Source organism: Zootoca vivipara, chromosome Z (assembly GCF_963506605.1).
Source record: "Zootoca vivipara chromosome Z, rZooViv1.1, whole genome shotgun sequence".
NCBI classification, from domain to species: Eukaryota; Metazoa; Chordata; class Lepidosauria; order Squamata; family Lacertidae; genus Zootoca; species Zootoca vivipara.
Window position 1 is genome coordinate 16,361,719 of NC_083294.1, and position 10,820 is coordinate 16,372,538.

The 10,820-nt window shown below is 43.0% G+C and overlaps 1 protein-coding gene across 4 annotated transcripts in view; it reads right to left on the reverse strand.

Annotated features, from left to right (window-relative positions):
* The window catches only part of BRD3 (bromodomain containing 3), a 36,048-nt gene extending 28,927 nt beyond the window's left edge, over positions 1–7,121 (reverse strand). For 3 of the 4 annotated variants that reach the window (XM_035113133.2, XM_035113132.2, XM_035113130.2), the window contains exon 1: positions 6,935–7,121. The gene's annotated coding sequence lies outside the window, so the exon portion shown is untranslated. The other variant, XM_060270545.1, reaches the window with a different exon arrangement.
* Positions 7,122–10,820: the final 3,699 nt, after the last annotated feature.

Consider the following 10,820-nt stretch of genomic DNA (forward strand, 5'->3'; position numbering starts at 1 on the left):
CAAATGCCAGTAGCAGGGTTCAAATCCCCACTTGGCCAAGAAGCTCTTGAGCTCACATCCCATAGAACCATCTGGTTGGTCTTGTGCTCTTGCATGTGCTAAGGACTTGGGAAGGCTGACCCTGGCTTGGCAACATCGGTAGCTGCGATTGGGTTTTCTTTAGTTGGGTTTTCTTTGGTGCTGTTTTAAAAACTACCCTGTTTCTCCGAAAATAAGCCGCAGCCATAAAATAAGCCGTAGCGGGATTTTTAAGCATTCAAGGAATATAAGCCATACCCCGAAAATAAGACATAGTGATAGACGCAGCAGCAATGCTGGCCGTGGCAGGAGGAGGAGGGAAAAAAATAAGACATTCCCTGAAAATAAGCCATAGTGTGTGTGTTTTTTGAGGAAAAATAAATATAAGACAGTGTCTTATCAGAGAAACACGGTAGCTCTTTATGGTTTTTATGATGTGTTTGCAAATTGCATTGAAATGCATATAAAAGGGAATTCATAAATTGTATTATTATTATTATTATTATTATTATTATTATTATTATTATTATTAAGCTTTTGGTCCAATCCAGCAGCCAGGCTCTTATTATGTTCTAAGAACCTAAGCAGAATCTGCTAGATCTAGCCAAAAGGGACCCATCTCCTCCAGCATCCTGTCCTCACAGTGGCCAACCAGGTGCCCTAAACCCTCAATCAGGACCAGAGTACAAGAGCACTCTCCCATTCTGCAGTTTCCACAAACAGGTATTCAGAAGCATTACTGCCACCAATCATGGAGCCAGAGCCTGGCCATCATGGCCAGTAATGGTACCCCTTGATATCCACCGTGCATTTGTTCTCTTTGAAAAGAGGAAGGCAGGAAGGTATCAGGGGAAGCTGAGGCCACCTGTTCACCAAGAGCCTGGCACAGTGCATATTTACTTGCAAGTACATGCCTCTAAATTAAATGGAACTTAATTCTATGTGAGCATAGAACTGTAGCCTTATTTGGGTGCAAGTCTTGGGGAACCATCAATCAGCGAAATAAGCTTCCCAGTAAACACTAAGAACATATGCTAGCAGACTAAGATTCAGACTAAGAGTAGAACTCAGATCCCACTGAAATAGACAAGGCTGAAGTGGTCAAAAGCAAGCTAGCAGTGACTTAATTTAAACCCTTAGTTTAAACTCAGCTAACTTAGCCCAGGAATTGTGAGCAATTCTGGTCACCTTACTGCAAAAGGCATATTAGACTAGATCAGGGTGGATTTGATTTAAATCAAAGTGATTTAAATCACGATTTAAATCACGATTTAAATCACTAGTCAGTAAGGCTTGATTTAAATCATAGTTGATTTAAATCATAAAGACTAATTCTTGCTGGTATAACTTTATTATGCAAGTAGATGAAGATTTTTAGAATAACAACTTTTCATATTAGTTTTTTTATCCCCAGTTTAATAGGTTAATCATTCATATTTGGACAACTTTACTGTTGTACTTAGGAAGGAGAAAAATAATCATTACCTTAATAATAACAATTTAAATAGATTTATTCAACTGAAACAATAACATTTCAGCAAATGTTATTTGCTTAAACAAACATCCATGTTTGTTAACTAATTTGGCTAAACAAAAACAAAATATATATATTTTAAGAAACTTAGACTGTCAGCCCAGCCTACACATGAAAAACTTAAATACTGTCCAAACAATCAGAAAAATATTGTTTCTATTCTATTCACTGAACTTCTTGAAACTTAGCACTGAAGGGGTTGCTTCTGTATTCATAGGTTTGTAGAACAATAGGATTAAGGTCTTTTTCTCAACTCTGTTCATGTTATAACATTTTTGCTGTGAAGAATAGGCATGTGATCTCTGTTGAGTCAAATTCAGTTTTGAGAACTGCAAAAGTAAACCAAGCACCTGTGATAATATCTTGCAGGCAGAGAAACTGCCCAATAATCTTACAAAAACCTCTGGAAGAGGTGAATGGATTAATGGAATTTATTTACCCCATAAATTAAACATATACAACCTTATACTACATAATTAAAAAAACTAATCTTTATTTCATGATGGAATAACCTTTGGATGGTAATATTCTTTCCTCAAAAAGCATTTTATTTAAAAAAATCCAATTTAAAGCAAAAAAATCGATTTAAAGCAAAAAAATCCGATTTAAATCAAAAAAATCCGATTTAAATCAAAAAAATCCGATTTTTTTTATTTTTTTAAAAAAATCATTGATTTTTATCCACCCTGGACTAGATGGCCATTGGCCTGATTCAATAAGGCTCTTCTTATGTTCAATCAGTGCCTAGTGCCCTCCCTGGCAATCCCCATCAATTCCCTTAACTGGAACAGCCATGCTTCCATCAGCCCCAGCATTAAAGAGCTGTACAGGCTGGGGCTGATTGCAATTGTGGTCCCAAACATCTGGAATGGTGACAGCTTGGGAAAGGCTGATTTAGACCCAACACAAAGTTTCAACCTGCTTAAGAGCATAAGAAGAGCCTGCTGGATCAAAACAATGGCCCATCTTAGTCCAGCATCCTGTCCTCACAGTAGCAGACCAGATGCTCATTATGGGAAACCCACAAATGGGATTTGAGCACAAGAGTTCTCTCCCCTCCTGTGGTACCCAAGAACTGGTACTTCTTTTAGAAATGACTCCTTCTGGCAGTTTGTTTCCCAATGCCTGCTTGCAGTGTTAGAAACTCATATGTATAACCTAGGGGCCAAATGTCTCCTTAAACCAAAGTTTCAGACGCCAAAACAGAATGTCTAGTTGCCATTTTTGGGCAAGAGGACTCTAAAGTCTTACTTTTCAAATGATGCTCTAACATGTTTGATTATCAGTTAAACATCTAGCTAGTTCAGATGACAACCCTGAGCTAGGCTAAAAACTTTGAGAACTTAAAGAAAAGTCACATTATCCAGGGATATTTCACATTTTTACTGGCCCATTCCTAGCTCTTTTTCTTAATGATGACACAGTCCATTCATAACATATGAATATTTTTCACAACTGTGAGCAGGGCAGTGGAGTGAAGACAAGCTTCAACAATTAGCTATAATTGTTCACTGCTCCTGCTCAGGATGCACAGAAAAAAGCATTTTGGTTCCAGAAATTTATTCTGATTGTGCAGATAAAATATAACTGATAGAATTCCACAGGATGTGGTATTAATGTGTGAAAACAGTCAAGATCCAATGATCCTCAGACATGCACCTCCAGATGGTGGAGATGTCAAGCACCCAGGCAATCTCACTTGGTTGCAAGTGGGAAATAGTTAAGTGCAAATTGTGCCTGGCGCCTGGCTGATTTTGAACACTGTCTGGTTGGGATATACAAAAGAGGACCCCCACTGATTTTTATATGGATACTACCCTGAACACGCCCAATCTCATCTGATCTCTGAAGCTAAGCAGGGTCAGGTCTGGTTAGTACTTGGGTGGAAGATCGCCTAGGAATACCGTACCAAGTGCTATAAGCTTGGCTTGGAAGGGATAGCTCAGTCAGTAGAGCATGAGATTATTAATCTCAAGGTTCTGGTTTCAAGCCCCACATTGCAGGTGGTTGGACTAGATGGCCCTTATGATCCCTTCCAACTCTACAATTCTATGATTCTAAGGATAATGAACTGTTCCTAATATTATTGACCACTGTCTCCATACCCCCTCATCATGACCACCACCTCCCCTCTCATAGACCCCCAGTTCTGACACAGAGTTGTTGAATGTGTCATTAATGGATTTGTGCAGGGGATTCTCACCCCCAATAAGCCTGCAATCCTAAACACACTTGCTTAGATGCAAAGGTGAAAGTAAGAACATAAGAAGAGCCTTCTGGATCAGGCCGAAGGAGCTAATCTAGTTGAGCACCCTGTTTCCACTGTGGCCAACCAGATTCCCAAAATGGGATGGTCACGAGGAGGACATAAATACAATGGCACTTTCCAAACGCTGTTCCCCATCATCTTGCATACAGAGACAGCAGAACCTGCATGCCCAAGACAGTCTATCACAACAGGCCTCCTTGAAAAGAGCCTGGATGCTGGATCAGGCCAAAGGGGGCTCATCAAAGTCCAGCTTCCTCTTCTCAGGTTGGCCAACCAGATCTGGAAGCACATAAGCAGGACCCTAGCACAAGAGCAACTCTCCTCACTTGTGATCCCAGCAAGTGACATCCAGAGGCATCCTGCCTCCAGGAATAAGGAAGAACATAAGAATGTGCCAAAGAGGGCCCACCTAGTTCAGCATTCTGTTCTCACAGAGGCCAACCAGATGCCCCAATAGAAAGCCCGCAAGCAGAACCCAAGCACAAGAGCACTTTCCCATCCTTTGGCTTCCAGCAATGTGTCACACAATTAATAAGCACAACCCTTCAGATTAAGGCAATAGAGACTCTGGGCAGAGATGACACCCCAATGATATGTCACAACCAGGCTTCTACAACAATGTTACAAGTGCGCCAGATGGGCTCTCCTTATCTAAGGAAGAGGACTCAACATTTGCCATACCTAAACTCTGGAACAATATGTGTTAAACAAAAAAACAAAACAAAACAACACTGCTCTAGGGCATCAGGCTTCAACTGGCAAGTCATGGGCAACTTCCACCTTGCACCTTGATCAACGGTGGCTTGCAACACCGTTGCACTACCACCACAGTGATATATGTGGAATAAACTAAGAAATGGGTCCCCCAGTGCAGAATTGTGTTCATGGTGGGTTGTGGGTCTGGAAAAGTTGAATACAGCTGGAGTGGGCAGAGGGAGGGAAATATGAAAGCTGCTTTATACACAGTGTCAGGTCATTGGTCCATCTAGCTCAATAGTGCCCACAGTGACTGGCAGCCATTGTCCAGGGTTACAGACAGTGAGACTCTCCCAGCTCTTCCTGGAGAAGCTGTGGGGGACTGCACCTGCAACCTTCTATGTGCAAGACAGATGCTCTACCACTGAACCATGGTCCTTTTCCTAAAAATATCTAGTCCTTGTGGTTCTGAATAAAGGGCAGAATTAAACAGGAATACCTTAGTATGGTCCCATTTAACTTAGTATTTTCTACACTAACTGGCATAGGCTTTCCAGGTAGGGATAGGAGTATTTCCTAGCCTGACCTGGGACTTCCAACTTTGTAATTCTATTATTCTGTGCATGCAAAGCAGATGCAGCCTTTCCCCCAAAATAAAACAAGATTCCAGACCTCCTGCTTCTAATAAAGAGATAGTCTATCTCAATACTGCCTACACTGACTGGCAGTGACTCCAGAGTTTCAGACAGGGAGGCTCTCCCAGCTCTACCCAGAGATTCCATGAGAGACTGAAGCTGAGAATTTCTGCAAGCAAAGCAGGTGATCTACAAACTGAGCCACAGGATCCAAAGTCAATTGGGATCTACTGTTAGATATCCAGGCAATCTTCAGTGGACTGAGGAGAGTTTCCAACTCCTAGTTATTTTACAATAGCAACAAAACAAGGACCCCCCCCAAAAAAATAGGCTACTGAAATGAAATGAAGAGCCAGGAGTGGTTATTTTTTAAAATGCGAAAGGATTGCAAAATCAGTTCAGCACTAGTACAGAAAACAAATCCTTGGGATCTGAATATGTTCAGAGGCACCCTGCTCCTCAGTTTGAAATTTTCGTTTTGGAAGTGATTATAAACAACAACCAAGTAAATCCAACAAGTCTTAAGTCTCCTTGATGCTGCCCCAGAACATGTGCAGAGTGCTTGAGGCAGCATCCCTGTCCATGTCTCTTTTTTTAAGGAGTTGGCCTGCAATCCTAAACACAATTCCATTGGAATAAGCCACACTGAAGGCAAGAGAGCAGACTTCTATAATATAAACATAGTTAGGATTGGGGGTCCCAATAAAATCAGCTGATTACCTTCCAGGTAAACAGGTCTAAATCAGCAGCTACAACAGACACATCAGATAGACAGATCAGTTAACTCCAGGGACAAAAATCGCAGAATTGAGAGTGCAAAGCCCAAGCTGGAGATGGGGAGTAATGGAGCCACATTAAGAGCTAGTCTGGCATAGTGGTTAGAGTGTTGGGTTCGGGCATGTGAAAATCGGGGTTCAAATTCCCCACTCAGCCATAAAGCTCACCGGGTGGGCATGACCTTGGGGCCAACCACTCTCAACTCAACCTATCTCACAGGTTTGCTGCTGTTGTGGGGATAAAATTTGGAGATGGGATCACGAGTATGTAAGCCACCATGAGCTCCTTGGAGGAGAGATGGGATATACATGCGATAAACAAACCAAACAACCAACTGCGATCGCCCCTAAAAGAGATCTCCATATGCAACAGGGTTTTTAAGGAAGAAGAGAAAAGTGCCCCCCCCGCAATCTTTTCTGAGTTTTCTAAAGTGACGACCACACAGGAAAATAAAAAAACAACACACCCCGAGAGAAAAGCGAGGAAACAGAGCGCGACGCGACAGGAGACAAACCAAGGCGCTCGCTGAAGACGCCTGGACGAGGAAGCGGCGCTGCTTGTAGCCGAGCGGAGCCAGGCGCGCAGCAGCGGCAGCAAGGCAAGCGGCTGGCGCACGGGGGCCTGGGCTGGTGGGGAGGCGAGCTTCTCCCCGCCCGCCGTTCCTTTGTGCGAGCGCGGCCGGAGGAAAGCGGGATCGCTCGCCTTTCTCCCCGCTTCGAAAGATGGCGGGCAAGGAGGGAGGGAGTCCGGCGCAGAACGAGGGCGCACGGAGCCCTCCTTGCGTCTGCGGCAGGGCAGCCGCGCGCTCGCCCTTTTGTTATACTGTTGCCAGCAGAGGAAGCGCAAAAAGGAAACGCCGGAGCGGCGCGCTTGGAGAAGGGAAAGGAGCCTTTGTGTGCGCGATTTCGCCTCCGCCCTCCGCGGCCTGCTCTCTTCTTCTTCTTCTCCTTCTCCACCACCACCAAACCAAAGAAGCCCCCCCAGAAGCGCGTCTAGCTTGCTTACTCGGGCCGGCCGGGCTTTTTCTTCCTTCTCCTCCTCCTCCTCCACCACCACCTCCTCTGGCTGCTGCCGGTAGGGCTCGACTGATTCCCCCCTCCTTCCACTACCACCACCTTTTTTTTTTCCTAGTTCTCTCCAAAGCAAGTAAAGAATTGATGTGCTACGAGCTACACAGAGAGAGAGTCTTTTCAGAGCTAGCCAGGCGCACTGCTCATGCGTCCCCGCCGCGGGGGCCGGTGGGTAACGTAGTTTGGCGACCCAGCTTGGGAAAGGTGCTCCGCCCCGGCCAAGACTACAAATCCCAGCCTGGAGCACAGGCTCCTTTCTTTCTTTGCGCCCTCCTTTTCTCCCCCCCCCCCGGTATGGACCAGAAAGCGGAGGAGGATCAAGCTTGCGAAGGTTTCACATGCGTCTGTATGCGTACACGCAAACACAGGAGCAACATGGGGGGGGGGGTTGCAAAAATGTGTTTCCCCATTACAGTATTTCTTTTTTGAGGAGGGGGTGTCCAGGAGGGCGGGCATTTCCAAGAGGAGAAAGTCTGCCGCCCAGGTCTTCCTCCATGCAAATACATCTCTCCCGCCTCATTTCGCTTTTTTAGACTAGGAAAAGGCGCGAGGGGCGTGATACATCTCGTCTCTTTCAGACTCAGACTTTCTCGTTTTTGCCTCCTAAAGACTTACCAACCGGTGATAATTTGTAGTAGTAGTGCTGTTATTATTCCTGACTTAATTATCGTCACGGATTTGCATTTGAATCATTTCCAAAGGTATCTGGCACATTCCTGGCTGGCTGACGATATCTTGAATGCAAAACACATAATATTTATTGATTCCTGAAGATTTAAGGCTGGTAGAAAATATTGTTAATAGTACTATTATTATTACTGATATTATTATTACTGATTTGCATTTGAATCATGTCCAAATGAGTCTGCATTCGAGGCTCGATCATACATACTGTAAATGCAGAAGACAGCAAAAAAAAATTTTCTCCAAAAAACTTACAAACTGATTGATATTATCATTACCAGTTGTTATTACTAAAGTTTTTTTATTGACAACAACAACAATTTGCATTTGAATGATTTCCAAAGGGTATGTGCATTCCCGATAGGCCAGAAATATTATAAATGCAGAACACTGTGTGCTTGTTTTATTTATTTATTTATTAAGTGTGTTTTGCTGGATTTTTCAATCATACAAAAACAAACAAAAACTAAACAGACAATAATATCCATAAGAAGAATAAAGAAAAGTTTGTTAAAATGAAACTAAATAAAATAAATAACAAAGTATTCCCATCAAAGTACATGAAGTTAAGCGTTCTTGGGCTTTATTGTATCAATATATAAAGGAAAAGGTCGTTTTTATTTTCCTCAAAGCAATCAGTTCTGTTTGCACTCTCTTACCTGAATAAGACCAGCCATTTTCATTTATTTCTCAGACTACTCATTTTATATTATTATTAAAGTATTTCTGTAGTGCTATATTATTCTATAGCGCCATGTTATGAAATAGGGGTGGGTGGGTGGGTGGGTGTGAATTCCCAGGTGCCAAGGTCCAAGTCTTGGGCAAGTGCTTTTTGGTGAGAGAACCCCAGCAGAGAATGAAAGAGTCAAAATATGCAGCAAAGCAAAGCATGGAATTATAAACTCTTAGGGCTTTACAATATGCCCTTCTAAGTGAGTTCCAATATTTCCCCATTCAAAGTTCCTTACAGACATTTGGAAAGAAAGATGGCGGGCTAAACACTTGTCGACAACTTGTTGACAGAGATAATTATGTCATAATTAATGATAGCCAAGCCATAAACATTGGCTATCATATTTGCTCTGGAAAAGCAGAAGGAACAAGGGATCAAGCTCTGATGCTCTGAAAAAATGGTTTTCCATGCTGGAAGACCAAGAAGCTTCGGGGAACCCAACAGGGGCGAGTGACATAGAGCCAAGGGACATTCCTCTTGCTCAAACACATTATAGTCCTTAATGTCAGCCCTTAGGGTATATGGTCAACAAAGCCTTCCTTTCTTTAATTACGTTTGAGACTGTTATAAATCATGACTGTGGTGATATGTCCACTGGTTGAAATTTGCATCTGGAGTGTGAGTAAACTTCTTGATTAAGAAGAAATTATCATTAAAAACTGAAAGCAAAACAAATGGCACATTTCAATTGTTTGCGACTAAGAAAGGTTCCAAGAAATGGCTAAGGGGTGTTCCAACTGTTAGAATTCTTTATTTTATTTTGATGAAAGTGCTCAGTTCCGGCACCTCTCAGGTAGGCGCCATTGCCATTCATGGTGAATTCTGGCACCTCTTTTTCTATAAAAATAGCACAGCATACACCTGTCAGAAAAGTTGCAGAAACTGCAAAACTTAGCTTTGTTACAAATTAGTAAACATTTTTAAATTATTGGTATAGGTCAGAACACAAGAGTGGCTGGTGAGAGCCATGTGGTTGATGTGATTTCCAGTGCCGCGGAAGGGAGTCCCCGCGCTGCACTGCACCAGTTTAGCTCAGCACGCGGCAACTCGCCAAGTGGGTAGCTCAGTTCAGGGGCGGCTTGTGGGCTGGTTAAACAACCCCCGTGGGCCGCTTGTGGCCCACGGACCTTAAGTTGCCTACCCCTGAGCTAGAGCAATCAGCTGAAACTTCACATGCTGGGTTTCTCAGGTAGACTGGGAGTGGGGGACAATAGGATTGATTACCTGTTTGTTCCCAAGGTAAAGAAAGTGACATAGCTAAGCCTGGCAGGACAGCTTACTCTCTAGCATCAACCAATTTATGCATTAATTAGACTTACGGTAAAAATTGTATGAGAAATTCCTCTGACCAGGTCTTCCTTATGTTATTCTGTAAGAGATGGATAGCCCTGTCAATTTCAGTTCTTCTCCCTAATTTTTCCAGTTTGCACATTTCCACATCAACTTGCATTAAAAAAGTGTCTTTGCAAAAAATCAGATGCATGTTCATGCATACACCTAATGTGCAATTTTTTTGCAAGTAAGTTACTTTAATATTTGCATATGTTATTTTCACTAGTGTGTGTGTGTGTGTGTGTGTGTGTGTGTGTGTGTATGCACCTGGGGTGGGCAGGCACACGATATAGCCAGAGAATTGCATTGCAAAACATGGGGAAGTGTAAATTTTTGAGGGACATCTATATTTTGGTTCATGACTTGTTTTGGGAAGGATGAATTTATAAACTCATAGAACTGTAGCATTGGATGGGATTCCCAGAGAATAATCTAGTAGTCCAACCCCCTTCAATGCAGGAATCACAGCCAGAGAATCTCTGGCAGATGCCCATCCAACCTCTGCTTACAAACCAGTGAAGAGGAGTGCACCACCTTCCAAGGTACTGTAGTCCATTACAATGTCAAGCAGCTCTTCCCACCAGAGGAAATCTTACCAACAGAAAAGTTCTTCCTAATGTTTACTCGGAATCTCCTTTTTTATCATTTGAATCCATGGGTACAGGTCCTCTCCTCCAGAGGAGCAGAAAACAAGCTTGCTCCATGTTGCAGGGAAGATGTTATTGGTCAGGGATGTTGCAGCATACATACAGATCATCCTTTCTGAGTCTTGATGCCAAAGCAGAGAGAGGGATGTTTCCCAGGGGAGCATAAAAAACTCAAGGTCTAGTGGTGCCTGGAGGAAATAACTGCAGGTGTCTGGAAAATTAATGAGACACTTAATTGCATAAATGTGGGTTCCTGTTGAGAAAAGGACCAGGGAGGCTAATCAGGAGGATCCCAAGAAGTCTGGGACAGTGAATGAAGAGAGATAAACAGCTGTTGCCTGTTGTGTATGTGGCTTTGTTGTCGTCTTCATCTGCCATTTGACCATTTTCTGTTTGCACAACCATCACTACTATGTCTCTGTAGC